General features: G+C 40.7%; 1 pseudogene; it reads left to right on the forward strand.

Annotated features, from left to right (window-relative positions):
* The first annotated feature begins 19,250 nt into the window (after nt 1-19,250).
* Nucleotides 19,251-19,369, forward strand: LOC112478558 (annotated as a pseudogene).
* Nucleotides 19,370-21,258: the final 1,889 nt, after the last annotated feature.

Here is a 21,258-nt window from a genome sequence, read left to right on the forward strand (position 1 = left end):
AATAACTGAAGAATTGAGATTTTGTAGAAACAGAAGTCAAAAATAACTTCTGAGAGAAACTATGTTCATGGGACGAGCCTCTAGTTTATTCTTTAACAACACAAATCCAGAATGGTCTTTGACCTCTAGATTGACACCAGCCCTCATTTAAATATCCATCACGCTGTCTCCAATGACTTCCATTAAATGGAATCAATCTGAAAACAAAATGAGATGTCCAGGGGAAACAAAGTAGAAAGTTTTAGGAGTATTTCAAAGCCCACCAAATAAAGAGCCTAGTACCTATCCACATCCAGACTTTCAAAGAGCTTTCGGATCCATTATCTCCTTGGAGCTCCGGGGGTTGGAATGTAACACATTTGCTATCACTCTGGGGTGGTGAAGAGGGCAATGGCTTTCTCACACTGACCTACTGAATCGGAAATTCTTCTGCACGAGACCTCACATAAAGTCAGTTGACTCTGCAATCTAGCAGCCCTAGTTCCTGGGAAACAAAAATAGCCCTGGGAAGAGAGCCAAATGTGGACGTCACCTGCTGGTGGCACTTAATTGAGATGAGTCCTAGGGGGGACCTGGAAATTCCCAGCCTGTCAGAATTCTTTTCCTTGAACTCTGTATTTTCCTAAACTGGATATGGAAGAAAGCAGGGCCATGAGGGACTGCACTGCAGTAGGAAGTGGAAAGCTGCATCGGCCTGAGATAGCAAGGCACCTGTATAGGAGGAAAAGGCCAGAAGTCAAGGTTGACAAGGATAAGCTCTGCCAGAAAGCCAAAGAACTTCGGAAGGATGAGCACCACACTACCCAGAATCCCGTTGTGCAGTAAGAAGGACCACTATGGTTTTGAAGGGATACTGTGCTCCAGACACTGTGCTCACTGCTTTGTGCTTCTGTCTCTTTAGAGCCTCACAGCTCAGTGAGTTACCCTCTATTCTGCCCCTGACAATTTAACCCAAACTGATGTGTCCAGATACCGGTACAATTCTCGACCCTTGAATCTTAATGGAGTTGCTGTTTTTCCTTCATATTTAAATAAAATAACGTCTTCCTTTGTAAGCCCATCTTTTCTACTTATGGGTCTTCTAAAAGTACAAATGAAATCTAAATGCCTCTCTTTTTTAAACCAGAGGAGAAATATAATATTTACCCCAAGGGCACTTTTTACAAAAGGACTACTGTACACAGTAAGTGCCTAGAAGTAACCTTGGAAGAAGATCAAGGTCTCGGATAATACTCCTCTCTTCTTGCCCTGCTTGGTAATCATCAAAGATCTAATACCTGGTCTTCAAACAGCAGCCAGGAAAGAAAACTCCAAGACAAGAGCTGTGATGTCAGATGACAGATCTATGATTCCTGTCTTGGTCACTCTGTTTTTACAGTCCCCTCAGACATATAAGGCTGCCTTATTTATCAGCCAGTCCAGGCCTGTGATAGCAATTGCTCATCCAGTCACTAAAATCAAGGAAGATATGGGAAAGTCAGCTACAAACAAAGGTTGGTATTGACTGTTAACACTGCAACGGTGTTTAGCATCACAGGAGACAGGAAAGAAAAAAGGGCGTTAAGAATAAAGTGTCACCAAATAACTTATAAGGTCATAGGGGATAGTGACCTTCCGGTGCTCTTGCTTCAGCTTGACTCCGGATTGACTATTTCGACCATTTTCCTGATCACAAAGCCATCACTTGTTGGAACAAAGAGAAGGATGTGTGCCTGTTTACAACGACAGTATCACACCTGTGTGTGTACATGCGTGCGTGCGTGCGTGTGTGTGTGTGTCTGCTGGGTGCACATCTGTGCATGTAACTGTATCTGTGCATGTACATACAAGTGCACAGCTATATGCAAACACACACTAAGCACTAAGAACAAGTTCTGTGGGTCACCACCCCAACAGCCAGCTTTAACAACAGGAGCAGCTCAGACACACACCTGTTTGCCTCATATTTACACTTGAGGTCCCTCGCTCTGTACCCTAGTTTTATGACCCCCTCTGCCTCCCCTCTGCTTTAGGGGATCCAGAACATTCACCTCTTAGAACAGGGGCTTCGTTCTTCCTTTTTCCTCCCTCCAAACACTCTTCCCACCACCTGTTTTTTCAAAATCTGGAGAGGGTCGAGGTGAGCAGACGAGAATACCTGGATTTATAAGTCATAAACAGACTTCCTCTTGGTCTTCCCTGTGAGTTTTAAAAGCTAATTACCTGCTTCTCTAGAAGTCAAACCTGACCTTATTCATTTTGAACAACCCATATTCACAAGCCTCTACCTCCAGTCACTCTTCCCACCACCTGTTTTTTCAAAACCTGGAGAGGGTCGAGGTGAGCAGACGAGAATACCTGGATTTATAAGTCATAAACAGACTTCCTCTTGGTCTTCCCTGTGGGTTTTAAAAGCTAATTACCTGCTTCTCTAGAAGTCAAACCTGACCTTATTCATTTTGAACAACCCATATTCACAAGCCTCTATCTCACACAAAAGCTGCCCTGAAGCTCTTATGGTTCCTGGTACTTTTAATTAAGAATCCCAGTCTCTAACAAGGATATCCAGACTCAGCGGCATCTGCAAAAAGAGTGAGGAGTAGCAGCAAATTGTCCCAACCTTGATCGCGGAGTAGAATTATTATTAATGGGGAATCATTGAATTTTGGTTCCAGTTAAGCCCGAAACATTAAATATTTATTTCTCTAATGTTTCTCTCTGTGGTAGTAAATTGACTGAAAATTACGATTTTTTTTTCTTTTTTTTAAAGAAGACATGATGATACATTCGGCCACAGCCCAGCTCCTCAGCTCAAATTTCCTCTTCTATTGTTTATTTGCTATTTTAATATTCTAGGCTGTAGGAACAAAGTGACTCCTCCTAACTAAACATTTCTTTTCTCCTGTAAAATTTTCTGAGAATCCGAGCTTAGTGAATTATCATTCAGTGACACTTTTCTCAGTTTCAACTGCACTTTAAACCAGTTTTGAAAAGCGATGTTGATGTTTATCGGTGTGGCTCAGCTCATCGGTTATGAAGGTGAAATGGTTTTATTTTTTCCAAAAGCTCCTTCTCGGCTATGCCACGTCATTCCTTCCTGATGGACAGTAGCTCCTTTAATAATACCTTGGTCTTTCTCCAGGCACTTCAAGTTATTGAAGGACTCTTACTCTGGTACAGGAGATTTCATTTCAAGTACCAATCCAAATCTTGATTAAAGCTCTTTTTTTCTCCTTCTCTAGCACAGGATGGAACTATGTCTTGAAGTGAGGTGCACAGTTTGGGGTGTGGAGAGGGGCTGACCCAGCTTCCAGACTTCCTGTTATCCCTCCTCTTCCTCTAGACGATGGTTTCCCAAATGTTACAGAAGCTGAGCAAAGACAGGACGAGGGCAGATATCTTTCTCTTACTTGATTAGACGGATCACAATTCTTTGTCTTTTAATTGTTGCTACTTCTCATGTTACTTCTATGGCCATCACTGTGGCTTTCTTTTGGGTCAAATGAGTGAGCTTTTCAGAGGCTCTTTCCACTGTCTGTCCTCTCTCAGCCTTTCCTCAGTTCCCTCAAAGGGAGCCCATCTCTTGGCCTCTTGCTGTGAGAGCTCCTCACCCAGCAGGTAAACATCTTGGATGGGGCTATGGCTGACTGTTCAACGCCAACTATTTTCCAGTCTTCAATAAGCTCTAAGGATTTATATATTCATTGCAGAACAAGTAGTGAGAATGCTTTTTGCTATGCTTCAGCCTCTTTCTCAGTCTCGTGGTCTCTTGCTCATTCTTTCTGGCTGCTCAGGCTAGACAAGGAGAAATATAGGCAAGGTCATCAGAAAAGCGTAATCACAAGGAGGTGAGTGGAATGACAGTGTCCCATCTCACAGGTCTCCACATCATTTCGAGTGATTCTTTTGAAATTCATCCCCTCCACTGGTTTGTAGAAAGAGAAGAGATTCTCTCTAAGGAAACAGCATCCCTCCAAAGGTAGGCTTTCTTTTTCTTTATTCAGCCCTATGTTGGTTGGGAAGTGGGCCTGTTGCAGAGGTTGTGATAAATAGATCAATTCTGATGTCTTTAAGTCAATTCAACAGGAAGATGGCTGTCCCCAACTGGTGATGGCTAGGTGAACTTAAAATGAGAGGTATTAAGCTCCTTTCATTCTTAATTAGGACCTTAACTATGAGTCTAATAAGATAAGAAAGAATAAAATCTCAATTCATATCATCTTGAAATTCGATTTTAACCTTACAGTTCTGTTCTCCTGCTGCTGAGCAGAATTCTGCTTAGAAAAGTGAAGCGCGAGCACATCTAAGCACAGCTGGCCTGTGTTTTCCTGACTTTTCCACTTTTAATGGGAGACTTGGTGATTCCTTCAGTCCAAACCAGCCTTTCCTTGGACCCTAGTTTAGCACTGGTGTAACCTTCCTTAGTTTTCTTGGTATTTAAGTTGACTGACCTGAACTTGGACTCAGAGCTTTGCCCAGTGCTGACACCACAGCACCTCGTTCACACACACATGTATTCTTCTTGTCATCCTTGGTTCCTCCATCTCCTACCTGGGGATGGGACTGCTGGAGCGATGATAAATCCCCATAACTTCCTTTGGATGTTCAAGTCCATCCTCAAATGCCCTTACTTGCCCAGAATTTCTTTTTCATCAGGAAAAGAATCATCAGTCTTCCCTTTATGGACACATTGAGTGGAAGCCCTAGGCGCTGCTGTCTGATTCTTCTACTTTCCTCCTGACCTTCTCCCGCATCTCTGGCTGCTTCTACTGTGTGGTGATGAATAAGTCAGAAGTTTGCTTCTACTATACCATGGGTGCTGGTGCCTTAAACTATTCAGGACAGTATTCAAGCAACATGTCTTGACAAGAAGCTTCCAAGGAATTAAGCTATTTTTTTTGCCAAAGGTTCCATGGCTATTAAGTGTCCAAGGCAGAACCTGAATCTAGGCAGTGTGACTGCAAAACCCATCACATTTAACTGCTATGCACACAGCCTTTGAGCCCAGGTTGTTTGGGCCCAGGTTGTCAGTAAACAAAATGTGGTAAACAATGGTAAACAAAACGTGGGCTTCAGTGTGAGCAGGGAAGACTTTCTAGAAGCAGAGAGTCCTAGAGGTGCAGCAGGAAGCTTCATGCTCTCTAATATGCCATTGCCAAGAGCACCAGGTACCATAAAAGTTGGGTATAAAAGCAATGTAGTGCTTCAGAGGAGAGAGAAATGTTTTTCATCACATAGATCAAGTAGGGCCTTAGAAACTTAGCATAATTGCATTTTCTTATGTCTTATGCATTGCTGGCTTCCTAGCTAGCACAGAACACAATGTCCAGCAAATAGCAGACACTCGATAATTGAATAAATGAGAGCATGATTAAATAAATGAATTAATTAATGATGAACTTAAGAGAGTTATATTTATGGATGTGATATGGAAATATATTTCTTCTACACACTTCTTCATTCTCCCTAGGCGTAATCACTCTGCATTACAGCTATTCATAAAGGAATTTTTGATTATGCTCCTTTCCCTAACCTACTTTGATTTGAAGTCTTATTTCTAGATGTAGATGTACAACGGTAAAGGTGGCAGAGGAGGAAAATAATGGGCCTTGGAATCAAAAACGCTTGGGCTTGACTCTTGCTAAATGATACTGGACGAAGTACTTAAGTCTCTATTTCTTCATTTGTAAAAAAGGATGATAATAGTTGTTAGAAGTAATTTTCCCTAAAATAAATATATATTTACTCCATGTTTACCTAACAAAAGGCAAGGATTAGATGTGTAATATCGCTTTTGAGTCTACGTTCCTAAATTTAGGAGAAGATGCAACAACTAAAGGCAAAATCTGGCCCCTGCCATAGTAGAAAACCGGCATTTGCTCGGCATAAAGGCAAACTGGTTTAAGTATGGATTTTTAGAATTAACCTTTCATTCTCAAAGTGTGTGTCTGAATAGAATGATGCTGTGGGCTCATCCAATTAAAGCCACTACTTTCTATGACAGAGCCCATTTGAAAAATTGATGATCCAAAGGCATTTCACATTAGAAAACGTCTGGGTTGTAGAGTAACCTCTGTGTAACGACCAATCCTGACAGCTGTACACTGGGCCCTTCCTGGTCAGGAAATGATGACTCTGCCACAGTGTTGCTTATGAAGAAGAAATTCTGATTGAATTAGCCATAGAGCCGTCATTTCCCTGAAACTGTTGTAATAATGCAATGACAACAAAAAACAAAAAACAAACAAAAAAACCCCCACCAATATCTATCATCTTTTAAACACCCTTCTTGGTGCAAAATGCTATAAAATGTACTTTGTTAATAACACCATTTCAACATCTGAATGCCTTGTAAGATAAGAATTACCATCCGCCTTTTAGGACTAAAAAGTTTGAGTCTTGGAAAAATTAAATAATCTGCTGAGGTCATCTACTACTAAGTGCCTGGGCTAGGATTTGTGTCCACGGCTATTTGATTTGAAGTCATTTTCTGATCATACCTATGACAGCTCAGGACCTACTCTCACCAACCTACAGGCCTCGAAACTTATTAACAAATGCAGTTGGCTGCTACCTGTCTTCCCCAACTGAACCCTGTTTCCCTTGCCCACCTGTGAGCTGTTTATGCATTGCGATGTTACTCTCTTGCAATATTATTCTTCTATTCTGAAGTCGACCCTTAAAATCATTACACATTTCTATTTCCATTCTCACAGTACAATTTCTCAGATTATATGATCTGGTTTTATACCACAGCAGAGTCTAAGAGATCATTTCTTCTGTTCCTTCCAGTAAGGAATGAGCTCAGAGATAGCTAAGTATCCTGCTTCTCAATTGTGACAAGGATATAATATTTGAGCTTTCATTCACTTTCAAAAGTGAAGTCTTTTACCTACATGGCTGGATTTTTTTCAAGGATCTTGGAAAAGATCTGCAGTACAAAAACATTTCAATCTAGTTAAAGGTTTGACAATTGTGTTACTCTTTTCAAAGAAACAACTTTTTGTTTCATTTAACTTCATTTCTATTTTTTCTATTCTTCATTTTATTAATTTCTTCTCTAATCTTTGCTATTTCCTTGTGCTTGCTTTAGATGTGGTTTGCTCTTATTTTTCTAGTATCTTATAATGTAAGGTTAGGTTATTGATTTGGGATTTTTAAAAAATATAAATATTTATAGTTATAAATTTCCCTCTAAGTATTCCTTTAGCTGCATCTCATTATGTTAGCTGAGCTTTTTTTGTTTGTTTTTATTTATCTCAAAGAATTTTCTAACTTCTTTTGTGATATCTTTTTTGATAAATTTAGGAGTATATTATTTAATATATACATATTTGTAAATTTTTCAAATTTTCCTCTGTTTTTGACCTCTAATTCCATTTCATAGAACACACTGTGTATTAAGTAATATGAAACATATTAAGTCCTTTTTAAGACTGAGTATATGTCTATCCTGGAGAACATATATTCGTTGTTGTAGGGATACTGTTAGGTCTAGTTGGTTTGTAATGTTTTTCAAGTCTGCTATTTCCTTGTGGAACTTCTGCTTAGTTCTTCCATCCATTATTGAGAGTGGGGTATTGAAGTCTCCAACTATTTGTCTATTGCTATATCATTCACATACTGTAAAAATCGGTACATAAATTTTTACATACAATTCAGTGGCTTTTAGTATAATTAAAAGATTGTACAACCATTACCACTAACTAATTCCAAAATATTTTCATCACCCCAAAAGGAAACCCCATACCCATTCATAATCACACCCCATTCACTCTGAGGACCGCCTTCCTGGTACAGAGGCCAGGTTGACATGGGTCATGACCAAGAGCAGAGCCAGGGTCATCAAGGATGCATTTCAAGATCACTTCCTTATGGTCCAAGTTACTTCTTTTCAAAATTCCTAAGATGCTGAGAAGAAAAGTGCTTCAGGGATAAAAAATATAGTCCATTTCTTAAAATTCAGAAGTAAATTGGAATTTGCATTGAAAGTCAGGGGTTCATGTTGAGGAGCTTCCACTTAGCACTCTGACCATATAACATGTCGCTTCCTCTCAATTTTCTTCTACATAAAAGAGAATATATACGCAGAGCAAATGAAGCATTGCATTTTTAAGTAAAGGTCTATACAGATGTGAATCTTCTTTAACTCCAAGGGGACAGCCTGCTCTTTGCCCTGAACTTCAGATCTACTAGAGAAAATAATGAGTCCAAGAAGGCAACCTTTTGTAGACTGACCGCCTGGATGAAAAACAATTGATTCTCTTTCATAGGCTCCTCAGAGGATAGTCTCAGTATCACCAAGGTTACATTTCTTTATGGATATTTACCAGACTGCCCAATCCTTCGGCCACCACAGCCCCCAGGATCTGGTCACCAAGCACATCTTCCTCAGAAATCCTAGCTGCCATAGAAGATCTTCTGACCCTTGCAGTGCCTGTCACAAGCTGATTCAAAGATGCTAGCACCTGAATGATCAGCATAGCCATCATGAGAAAAGACTCCTGGGTACCATGACAACATCTCTTGTGCTGCGGCTTTGGCTGTAGCTCTGGTGGCAAAGGAGAAGAGCTGGGCAACATTTTCTACTAAATTATGGTGCTGGGAACTGAAATTCTATAACCAATCTCCAACCTTCACTTTTCTGAGAAAATTCTTTCCCAGATATTATCTTTCCTCATCAGCTTTATTTTTCAATCTTGGGATATCTTTGGTGGCTAAACTTCTAATTTTCTAGATATAAAGCGACCCTTGCTAGAAAATATTCTAAATGCTTAATATTTTTTGGTTCTCTGTGGTAGAGCCAAGTTTTGTTTTCTATAAAGAGAAAACCAAGAGAAAATAAGCATCTTACGCAAGGCCACTAGCTAAATTATGTCCCGTGTAAGATCGAGAGCAATGGTTCTCATTGGGCCGCACATTTGAATCATCTCTGGGCATAGAACTGGGAATCCATATTTTTTTAAAGTTCCCAATGTGATTCTAATGTGCACCCAAGGATTGAGACCATTGATTTAGACGAATACTTCTCATACTTGAATGTGCAAAGACATTCCCTGAGGATTATATTAAAATGAGGATTCTGATTCAGTAGGAATCAGCCCCAGGGGATGTCAATGCTATTTTCAATGGGCCATACTTTGAATGGCAAGGATCAAAAGAGCAGAAGTTCTCAAATTCTGTTGCACATTGGAATCAATTGGAGGAGCTTTTGAAATGCTAGACATCTGGGCTATACCTCACAGCAACTAAATCAGACTCTCTGGGGATGGGGAGAAGACATTACTCTGTGATTCCATTGTGCAGCACCTTTGTGAAACAGTGATTAAGGATTCCAGATCTCACTGATCCCATATCTAATTTCATCCAGAGGGAGGGAGAGATGAGCCACAGAGAGAATCTAATGCAGACCACAAGTTTGTTTCACAAGCAAAGTCAAGTCATACCAGGTATGAGAGGATGACATAAACACATCACATATTTAGCTTGGAGGAGAGCAGGGGAGACATTGGTTTTAAATCTCTGCCTTTAAATATTTGGGGATGGCTGGGAGGAAGAGGCAGCAGACTTGGGCTCCATAATTTCAAAAGCTAGGTCTCAGATCAGTGAGAGATGGTTCAGGGAGATGGGCTTAAACTCAGTATACAGAAATTCTGTGTACAAATTAACTGTCCAACAATAGAAGGTTTGCCCTATAAATTAACTGTCCAACAATAGAAGGTTCACCTACTCCTACATGAGGTCAAAGACTGGGCAGGGAAGAACCCGTCATTATTCCCTTTATCCCGTCCCACCAACCCCCACCAGCCCTGGCCATCATCTAATCTATTAGTCAATCCTGCCAGGTCTCCCTTGGATCTACACACCTGATGCATCCACAACTGCTATGACTGCCCTCATATGACCGCCATCATTTCTTACCTCGAATACCAGGATACCCCCTAACTGGAGTAGCCTCCCCACTGAAATAGTCTTCCCACTAAAATAGCCCTCCCACAGGTAATAGCCTCCTGAAATGCTTTTTCCACACTCATCTTTCTCTATCTTCCAACGATAGCCAGATATTAAAATATGAATTACATCATGCCAGTTTCTTCATGAAAAGCTTCTGTGATCTCCCATGGCATTTAAATAAAATCCACATTCTTTACTTACCATGACCCAGAAGGCCGACATGATCTTGTCTCTGCCCAGCTCTGTGTCTCTCTCTTCTTACCTACCTCTGAGGCTGGTTCTCACCAGCCTCTGCAACCACATCTCCTTACTGAGTCTTGAATGTGCCAAGCGAATCCGTTACATGTCCTTGGTGCTTGCCACTGCCTTTGTCTAAAAAACCAATGTGCCCGTGGTCCATTCCTTTTTGTCATGCATCACTTTGCTCGAATGCCACCTCTTTCAGCAATCTTCTCTGCTTACTAATCTAAATTGTCCACGCTACCCTCATGGTCCCTCTGAATCATGTTACCCAATGTCAAGGCTAAGAGGTTTTGGAGAAAATATAGTTCCATGTTATTTAAAGTATGAATCCCAAAAATGCAGCACTGGCATAGTCTCAGGCCCCACTCCAGAATCATTGAATACAGATTCATATCTGCTGAGATTCCAAGGGATTCTTACGTACATTAGAGTTTGAACAGCAATCAGGCAGTCCATACCCCTCTTGTTAGCGATAAGCAGGCCATGAGGGAACATGGATTGCTCAGGGAAGATCCTATTCTGACGTTCCAAAGGTATCATATCTGTATTTCAGCAGGGGTCTGTTGACAAAACATGTATAACCTGAGAAGTGCCCCCAGCGATGAGAATTTCTTGAAATATGCCTCACAGGACCCCTGAAATCTCGCTGCGCATGCGTCCTTCACCCTCGCATCCTACTCCATCCAGCACCCATTGCTGAGTGACTCCTAGATGCGAGTGGCTCCTCTCACAGGTCATTCCTTGGTCAGCACTCATGTCCCGGCTTCCTCGGTACAAGAAATTATTTTTGTCATTTTATTCCCAAACCATCAGGAAGTTTTCATCTTAAACTTTTTTTATTTTTTAAGGGAGAGCTGTTTTCTGCTCATCTTATAAGAGAGATGCAAATGTTCTCTGCATTATTTGGGTGTGTACGCCCTCTCTGTGTGTCTGGAGCTGCAGCTGCATCTTGTCGTTTTTGCCAGCAGAGCCCTGGCTCACACTCAAACTCTCGGCTGTCGTTTTCCACATTCTAGTTTCTCGGACTCTGCAGTGCAGTGCAAGTTGCCTCTGTGGTTGACCAGCTTCAGGCCTGTCACATTCTCACACGACTATCAGGCTGTCCCCTGTAGAGAAGCTACTGGTGACACCGTTCCATTTCTAAGCTCTCTAGAAAAACGGGCAAGAAATTCTTTGGCCTAACAATTCACAGGGAGAGGGGGACTTCAGAAGGTCGGATTTCATCTCTTTCATTCAAACATCTGCATTTGGAGACATTAGCTGAGACTCGGCCCAAAGATGTTTGTGCCCCCCACAACCCCCTCCCCGGCATGGCAAAACACTGATTCATCCTATCTCACGCCAAATCTCTGCACTAAAAGGACAAGAAGGATCTAAAATAATAAATGTAAAAACATCATTCTAAATTCTCACCTTGGGAAAGTAAAACACCTTCTTCTCTCATTCAGACAGATTTGAAATGCCGCAGTTAATACTCATGTGCTGCTAACAATAAAAAGATGTCATTTACTTTCCCTTAATTTTAGGGGAAGCAGCAGGGGTTTGGGAATCAGATGGATTTGGGTTTGGACTACAGCTCTGTTGCCTACTAACACTGTGACCTTGAGCATGACACTTAATCTCTCCGGGCCAAGGATTCTGTATAGCGGTAAGGGACACTTCAACGCCTCCACGAGGCACCAGGGCTGTGGTCGGCGTAGGTAGATGACAGCTGCTTCTGCAGCTGTACTTACTGGAAGTCGCAGCCTCTTGTGACACGGGCAGTGGTGGCAGCAATAGCATATAAATCAATACTCAGGTAAGTGGCTGTGGACTGGCGAAAAACTAAATGTGCCCAAGTATATGCACAATAGATGTAGATAATCAGTCAGCAAGAAACGGTAATTAGCAAATTCCTGAGCTGTGGCTTTGCAAGCAGGGCCTATAAAAAGGACAATTATCCGTTGGCTCAAAGTCCGTGTTATTAGGTGACAGTATTGGCTAAAGCAGCCCTTACTTGAGAACAAGCACTTGCATGTCTCGGTCTGAGGCAGGACAGGGCCCAAGCTGAGGTGGTGGCCTGGGTAAGACCTCGGTATATCAGCAGACACAAAACGGAATTGCAGTTCTGAATCGGAGTCTGTGGGTTAGACACCTGCAATCTGCTCAGATTCTCCATGCGATTCCGAGGTACACTAACTTCTGAGAATCTCTGGCAAAAGAGCCTTTCCGGTATGCCTTCCATCCAGACAATATTAATCAACTAAACAGCATGATGCTAAAGGACTTTCCCATGTCCTGTCTATCTTTATGTATGTAACCCACTGTCCACTCCCTGGCAACAGCATGGATTAAGGACTCTTGCTGAACGTTCAGAGATTGCCTGTCCCCTTTATGATTGAACTTTATCTATTTTCCCATTTTGTGAAGTTCCAATAAATTCTATACAGCACATAAAACATTAGATAAAATTAATACCAGAGGAGTGAACAGGAATTTACTCTCTCAACTCCATCCCGATCATCACAGAATTTTCTAACAGTCAGTTACCACGTATTCACTAAGCAGCAGTGCCTAGGAAAGGATGAGATCCAAACAAATTCTTTCTCCACAGACTTAACAATCTACTATAAGGAAAAAAAAAGAAAAAATAATAATACTAAAGAATTACTATTGAAAACAAAAATGACAGATATTATAATAACAACACTGTCTATTTACTAAGTGCCTCCTATAAACCAGGGACTATATTAGATATTTATATAAATTATACCTGATCCTTTCAACATCAAGACAAGAGAGGAATTGTGTCCTCCTATTACATACAAAACCGAGGCTCAGAGATTAAGAAATGTGTTCACGTTTGTATGGCAAATAAATGGAAAGGCTGGGGTTCAAACCTTGAATTATCAAGTTCTAAAGTCATTGCTTTTTAGAATTAGGAGAACAGTGACTCAAATTCTTACTGATCTAAGTATGTTCTCAGGTCATCTCATTCATGTTGACAGGGGAGATGGGGTTGACAACTTGGTCAAGTGCGTGGAGATAACAAGAACTTGGACATCTTTGCTTTGACCTGTGAAGCCTTGAATTAAAGTTATACAGTGTCACACTCATCTATTTAATACAAGAGAGAATGATTATCACTCAGAAACTTTCTGCCCCCCTCCTTGCCTTCTTGCCTTCCTTTCCCTTCTTCCCTTTCTTTCTCCTCCTCATCCTCTCCTCTCCCCTTCTCCTCATCCTTTTCTCTCTCCCGCCCCCATCATTCAAAACAGAATATAGTTAATTGAAATCAATGATTCTTAGATTTCTTTGGTCCATGGACCACATCATCTCTCAAGTATGTTCTGCTTTTTTCATTCTGCTCTGCATTTTCACAGGTAATTCCTCGCCTAGAATGCCTGTCACCCCCACCTCTGGTAGGTACGCCTCATTTATGACCTATCCAGTCATGTCCCTCTGTCCGAAGCCCTTTCCCAGGGCACCTATGCCAAGTTAGTCATACTAACTGTGTTCTCACACTCCTGCTACTTTGCTCCATCAAAACACTAGATTATGAATTCTTTGAGGGTACAAACTACTTTTTCCACAGCTTCTAATTCAGGACCAAGAATTAAAATGTGCTCAAAAAGTTGAGGTAGGTGGAAGATGGAAAGATGGATATACTTTGGCCTCAGTCTCTAGAAGGCCCCAGAAGTCCCGAGCAGCACAGAAACAATCTCCTCTTCCTGGCACAGTCAGCATAGTCAGTCATTCCTGGCCTGGGGAGGTGATCATGGCCGCGGAGGAATGCAGCCAGTCAGAACGCCCAAGGAAATACGAGGGAGCATAGACATTATTATAATTAAGTAAAATACTTTATGGATGTGAATGCAGCAGAGAACACTTTGCCATTAGAAAATAGACATCCTACGGGCTTTCTGGATAAATTTCCACAGGAAGCCAGCATGATTTTAAACATCCTAACCTCTTTCTATCAACTTCAGTGTAGGAGCTCCCAGCCCCTCTGTATGACGTTCTCTCCCTGCACAGACCCACACTACATGCATGTTCTTTTGCTCTCAGAGATCACTCTTACGTGTTCTCCCATTTAACAAAAGCTGTTCTCATAATGGAATATTATATCAATTATTAATAACTTAGCATGGATCAGAACACTCATTCCTATGAGTAACTCACTCTCAGGACTGATTTTATATCAGTCAGTAACAGCATAGGATGACTTAAGGTAACAGAATAAATATCTGGGGAGTTGTCATCAAATGCTGGGAAACAGGGCTTTGTGCCTTAGGAAGGGGATTAGGACTGATACAAAAATCTATTGGGAAACACTCTTTGGAGTGTCTCAAAATATTCGAAGTGAGCAGTCACCTAGTCCAATATTATTGTTCTCACTATGCTTATTGATGATTATTATATCCCAGGAACTATGCTAGATACTACAACAAGTAAAATCTCTGATAATTACAATAATTCCACTAGGCAACTCATTCTAGTCATCCTTTTTATCTCAATTTTAGGGCTTCTTGATTCCCCATCCATGCTAGAACCTTCCCAAATCATCTTGTATTATTCCTCAATAGCCTTTATCACGATTTTAATTGTACGACTGCATAATTATCTATACAATATCTATCTTCTCCATCAGACCCTAAGTCATTAAGATAACAATCATATCTATTTTCTCTTTATCCATGGCTCTATCCCAGCTACTAGCACAATGCCTATCTCATAATAGGTAATCAATAAATAGTTATTGACTCATGAATGATCGAAACGAGTGAATATCATTTAACTGCTACTAAACACACTTTACAAATGAGGAAACTGAAGCTCAGCATCTGAGCTTAAGATCAAATTCTGATAGCCTGAAGTGGCTCGACCAGTTCCCCACGTGTGTTTGACTTGGAGCCCAGGTAACTTTCTACTGAACCACACTGCCCTTCTTTTAGCTTTGGGTAAGAACACACTTGTGAATGGAGTGTCAGGCATGCATCTACCTTCTTTCTCCTAATCCTTCTACATGAAAATCTAGATAAATGTCTTTTGATGTTTGCATTAGAATCATACTCATAAGTTTCAGCTGGGCCAGCCACTATGATTAGATCAAGAGGCCTTCTAAAAGGAAACCAAATTAATTACTAGCTTATTTTCTCTGTTGTTGTTTTTCTGGATAAGTAATGATAACCGGATTTTAAAATTAAAAAATAAATAAATAACAGTAAAAATAGTTGTATAAAGCATCCATCAAGGAGATGCCATAAAAAACAGAAAACCATTCTGTGGTTTTAAGATGAAGAATCGCACACTTAAGCTGTAACTGCAGGAAGAATTTGGAGCGTTCAGAAAATGTTAACACTCTGTAGAGGTTCCCGTGAGAGCCTAGGGCCTAGGGTCAGACGACACTTGAGTGAGCTCTGGATCCTCCTCTGTCGTAATGATAAAATCCACTGAGCAAAGATGTTGAGAACTGAATGATATGCTCTCTATGGACAATGCTCGTAAAAGCCTTCATAAATATGAAAAGTTGAAGTCTGACAAAATAAAGACAGGGGAATGACCATCATATTTCCTTGGACTAACCAGCCTCATAAGAAGCCCATGAATAGAGAGAACTAAGAGTTATAAAGAATCCTGACATCTGCGTGCCTGGGACCAGTGGAGCTATACGATATTTTAACCTAAGCATCATTTCATGTTTGGTTACTGCAGACTTTGCCTCTTCCAGAAAATAAATCTCAAAGAATCCATCAACCTCACTTTTACTTCCAACAGAAGCTTCAAAAGCCATGGGTATCATCTGCAGCACAAACTTAGATTAAGCAATTTATAGGCAGAAGAGAATGTCTAATTTGCACATAACCGATGGCAGTAAAATGAAAGATGAGCTTGTAACTCTTCAGCTGACTCTGCAGTACAGCTTGGCTTTTTATATTTCCTTCAAGATTTAAAGGAAAAGAAATACAAGCACAATGATTTCCCCGCCTGTGGACATGACTCTGCCCTGTACTCAAAGCACGACATGCTCTGGCTTCAACCTGACATTCCAGCCTCACTGGCTCTCGCTGACAGAGTTACCTTTACATGGCACCCCGAGCACAGCTTTCCCAGCCTATGGTGTACCTGTATACCTTTATTCATCTACTCGTGAATTCATTCATTCTTTCATTCATCAATGAGTCTATTTATGGTATATGTTGAATGTGAAAGGCTTGGACAATTACCTCAGAGATTATATACCCCACCGGGCAACTACTATAAGTATAGAATAAGTACCTCTCTCCACAATTTCCATCAGTTGATATTCTGCCTCTTTTTTCCAAATATTCTTTGAAGTCTTTTCTAAACTCTCCAATGTGGTGTGATTTTTCCTACTTGCTTTATGCCTCCCCTCTGACATTTCACAGCTGCCGTCTATTAAGCACTGTGTGACAGGTGCCAGACTAAGTGCTGTAGACAGGTTATCAGATTCAATTCTCAAAAAAAACACTTTGAAGTAGTTAGTGTCATAAACCCAGGTTTACAGATGACGAAACTGAGGCTTAGAGGTGCACTCTGCCCAAGGTCACTCAGCTCGAGGTGCAAAAGCCAGACTTCAAACCCACGCAGTCTGACCCCGGTACCTGGGCACTTCCTCATTATGGCCTTCTGCCTCCACATTTATCACACTCATTTCTCCTGTGTCCCTGCACCACCACCTCTAAACCGTAGGCGGAGAGCTTCCTGAGTGCAGGGTTTACGTCTCATTTACCTCTCATTCTACCCTGCCTATCACACCCTACTTATTTGCTAACATGTCCCAATGGAACTAGACACTGAGTCAATATTTGTTGGATTTAATTGAATGTTATGGACAGCCAATTTGAATTCTGTGATCTAGCCTCGAACCATCTAGATGACCTTTTGAGTTCTTATAACATCAGCTCACTCTGTACTTCAATATTTTAGCAATTTCATTTGCATAAACTCCTTGGAGTTTGTGTCTCCAGATATTTTATCATGATGGAAAGTTGGCTGGGTTGGCTTTTATTCATGCATCTGCTGTTATAAAAGGCGGGGAGGGAATTTGTTTCGTCCCAGAGGCTGAAAAGCATTTCAGAGAATAGATGGGTCTACTAAAAAGGCTGTTGGCTCTTGCCAGGAGGGCACAGCTCAGGAGATGCTTTAAGCAGAAGTCTCCTCAGAGTCACCTTTCTCATTGGGATGGCTGACTCTGTCACTACCATCAGAAAGCCGAAGCTGCAGAACCCGAGCTGAAAATACAGCCACATTTTTCCTCTTGGCAATTCTCAGCATAAATGTGTTGCAGAAAGTATTTGGTAGAAGTTGTAAATCTAAATGCAGGAGACGTATTTGAACATTGGTATTGTATAATGTCTCCCGATCTCTAATCAAGACCTTCACTGAGACAGAAGCATAACTCTCAGAACTACACAGCCCATGCAGACTTCAGAACTATTTCCCATGGAAGAACGTAAGTTCAAGTGCTGAGGTCCTATGATTTAAGAATCATGTAAAAGACAACCTTTTATCCACAAATGGCAGAGTTAGAAGCTTCTTGGGTCACGGGAATAAAATTTTTGAAGATACTAAAATTATCTGGTTATTGTCTATAGGAAATTATTTGGTTAATGATGAGCAATACGAATAAATAAGCAGTAACAGCATGAACAATTTAAACCACATCATCTGTGCTATCATAGCCATCAATGGTAAAGGGAAGAGGGAGGAAATCGGAGCATTGCTTTCCAGCCTCAAGGCCTCTCTTACTCACTCCTTTCAAGAAGCGGGCTCTTGGGGACTACGTAAGATCTACGCAGATATGAACTCATTAATACAGGCGCTGTGATGAGCACTCTAATACAGAAGAAAATGTCCAATCCTAAGACAATGGATGAATACATTTTGTCATAATCACACACTAGAATGTTCCATAACATCAAAATAAATGAACTGCTGCTACACAACGATGTACAGAAAACTCACAGACAAGATATTGAGTGAACCAAGTGATAAACCAAAGGGTACATACTGAGCGATTCTACTTATAGGAAGTTCAAAAACAGGTAAAACTAGACAGAGAGGAGGGGAGAGAATGTGCCCAGAAGAAGGGATATTGAGGCATCAAGTCTGCTATTGAATAACTGTATTATTTCACCTTTTGATGTTCTGCACGTGTTATTTCATTCCTGGAATGCTGTCCTCTCTCTTGTTTGTCTGGCGGGTAGTCGCTCATTGCGTAGGACTTAGCTCTGTGAAGATACTCATAAAACTCTTTCTGACCCTCTACCGAGTATCTCTGGATACTGGTTACCAAAAACTATGAAGAGGTCTTCTTTGGTGAGAGGGATTAGATAGCTGAGAAAAAGAGATAAAACAAGAGGCTTACTCTTCACTGGCTACTCTTTGTTGTATGGATTACCCATTTAAAATAGAATTTATGGGGAACATAAGTAAAAGCAAAAGTCGGGTGCCTGAGCTACCAGTTTACCATGAATAGGAATAAACAGGCAGATGCTCCCCAAAACTCCTGGAAGCGTTCTTCCTCTCACCTACCCCAACCCAGAGGCCAGTTTTCTTTCTTAAGAAGGCACTGAAAAAAGCTAAATTAAGCAGGGGACAATAAGCAAAGAGAGAGTTCTTTGAAATATATATATTTGTAGCCAGGTCATAGTAAGGTTCTTATGTAAAGTTATGAAAAGTTCTTATATGAGGGCGGAGCTTATGAAATATAAAATTCACAAAGAGCAGAATTCACTTACTACTCAGGTTAAAGCAAGAAAGGGTCAAATTCTCCCAGGCTGACTCTATCCCTCGTGTCTACACTGTATGATAAGGCATCTTCTCTGATGAGATATGGAAAGTTGCTATAAAACAATATGCTTTTCATGTTGAAATCAACAAATCTGACTTTAGAGAACTGGAGACATTTTTCTGAACTATTGGTTCTGGGAAGCATAAATTCAGTGTTGTCATAAACTACAAAACACAGCTAAGATGTTGTCTTCTGGAATCCTGAAATCCTCCATTCTAATCTTAAACTGCTCTGATAACAAAATATGCACATTGTTTTCATTAAAACTTACAACACAGTCTATGGCCATGCCACCCTGAACAAGCCCAATCCTGTCTGATCTCAGAACCTAAGCAGGGCCGGGCCTGGTTAGTACTTGGATGGAAGACCACCTAGGAAGACCAGGTGCTGTAGGTGTAGAAAATAAGGGATTGTAAACTGACGAGGTCCTTGTAATCTGTGAGGTCAACCAAGGGTTGCCTCACCTAAAAAAGAAAAAAACAAAAACAAAAACAAAAAACTTACAACACATACTTATTTCACAGTCCTTCTGTGCAAGATATAAAAATACCAAATAGTCTCAGTTTAATTAAATTAATGTTCTAATAAATTATAAACAAGAAGAAAATGGAACAAAGGGATAAATATCGGACTTTACATCAAAAGGTGTTGTGTTTAAGCCACATCTCTACCATTTTGTAACATGATATTAAACAAGTCACTGTATCTCTCTAAATCCTAATTTCCTAATTATAAGATTGAATTAACAATGCTAAAGAAGACGATTTTTAGGAGCACCCAAAGATATTAGAGATGCAAACAATCCACTATGCAGCAGGTCCTCAATAAAGCCTCGATTCTTTTTCGTGTATTTCCTTCCTATGATATTTTAGCATAGCTTGTCCTAATCATGAAACTACTACTTTCTACTTAACCAACCAAGCTGAATATCAATATGTTAAATAGTCACTATGATGTACATGTTAAGGTTTGGGGTGGAAAAGATCAAAATTAAAATTCGCTCGATTATTGTTTGCTTTAAGAGAAACTACCTGATTTCTATGAATTTTAATTTTCTGGTTTGTAAAAAGGGAGAGAAAATCATCTCTTCGCGGATGAAGTGAAGATAGCCTAGGACACATTTTACTTAGAAGAGTCACTGACTAAGCGTTTGTTTTGCTTCTTCCTTCCTTTAAAAATAAATGCATTTTGCATTTTCAAAAATAATTTGCTGAAATCCACTGAGATAATTGGAGAAACCTAAGAATAAAAAACCTTTAAGAAAGCCATTATAAGAAGAAGGGTAAAAAAGGAAGGAGAAACACGGACTGAAACACCAGTCGATTCTGTTATCTGAAGCAGAAGCAGGAGGATGCAGACACCTTTTGGTGACTAGTGAGTTTCCAAATGTTACCTTGTAAGTTATCCAACCTCAGTACATTACGAGATTCTTCTTAAGACTCTGGCTTCCTCACCCTTTTTGCTCTCTAGTCACTTTTTCAATAAAGACAACACATTGCTCCAACATTCATGTATACAGCAGCTTCCTGGTGTCAGGAAATGAGCACATGGACCTCTCACTGGTTTGATGCTAGGCTTCATCTAGGCTGCAAACCAACTCCCCAGGCCTTTCTGCATTCCTCATGGATGGGTCCAGCTACTCATTCTTATAGACCTACTGTAGGAAAATTCTTGAGCATGTATACCGTGTAATATGTTTAAGAAAGTTCATACTAGGGTGCAATTGTCTCCCCCAAAATTCATACGGTGACTTTCTAACCCCCAGAACCTCAGAATGTGAACTTATTTTGGAATAGGGTCGTTGCAGATGTAATTTGCTAATTTGTTAAGATAAGGTCATACTGGAGTAAGGTAGACCTTTAAACCTGTATGACTGGTGTGCTTATAAAGAATGCCATGTGAAGAGAGACTTGCACACAAGAAAAGCTCTGTGAAGACTGGGGTCATGCTGCCCCAAGCCAAAGAACTACCAGAAGGTAGAAGAGAGGAAGATCATTCCTTAGCCTCGTCAGAGGGATCATGGCCCTGCCGACGCTTTGATTTTGAGACTCTGGCCTCTCAAATGTGAGATAATGCATTCCTGTTGTTCTAAGCCACCCAGTTGTGCTGCCTTATTAGGGCTGTCCCAGCAAACCAATGCAGGCTGATAGTCAATACACACTGGCACAGCCGACCAGTTGTCAAAATACTGAACTCAATTTCTTCCAGTTAGCACATAGACATCATGTCATTCTTGGCTCTTCCCCACCCTAACCCTTTTCTTGAGACCCATGGGCTTCCCCCAC

The sequence above is a fragment of the Pteropus alecto genome, unplaced genomic scaffold, assembly GCF_000325575.1.
Source record: "Pteropus alecto unplaced genomic scaffold, ASM32557v1 scaffold61, whole genome shotgun sequence".
NCBI lineage: Eukaryota > Metazoa > Chordata > Mammalia > Chiroptera > Pteropodidae > Pteropus > Pteropus alecto.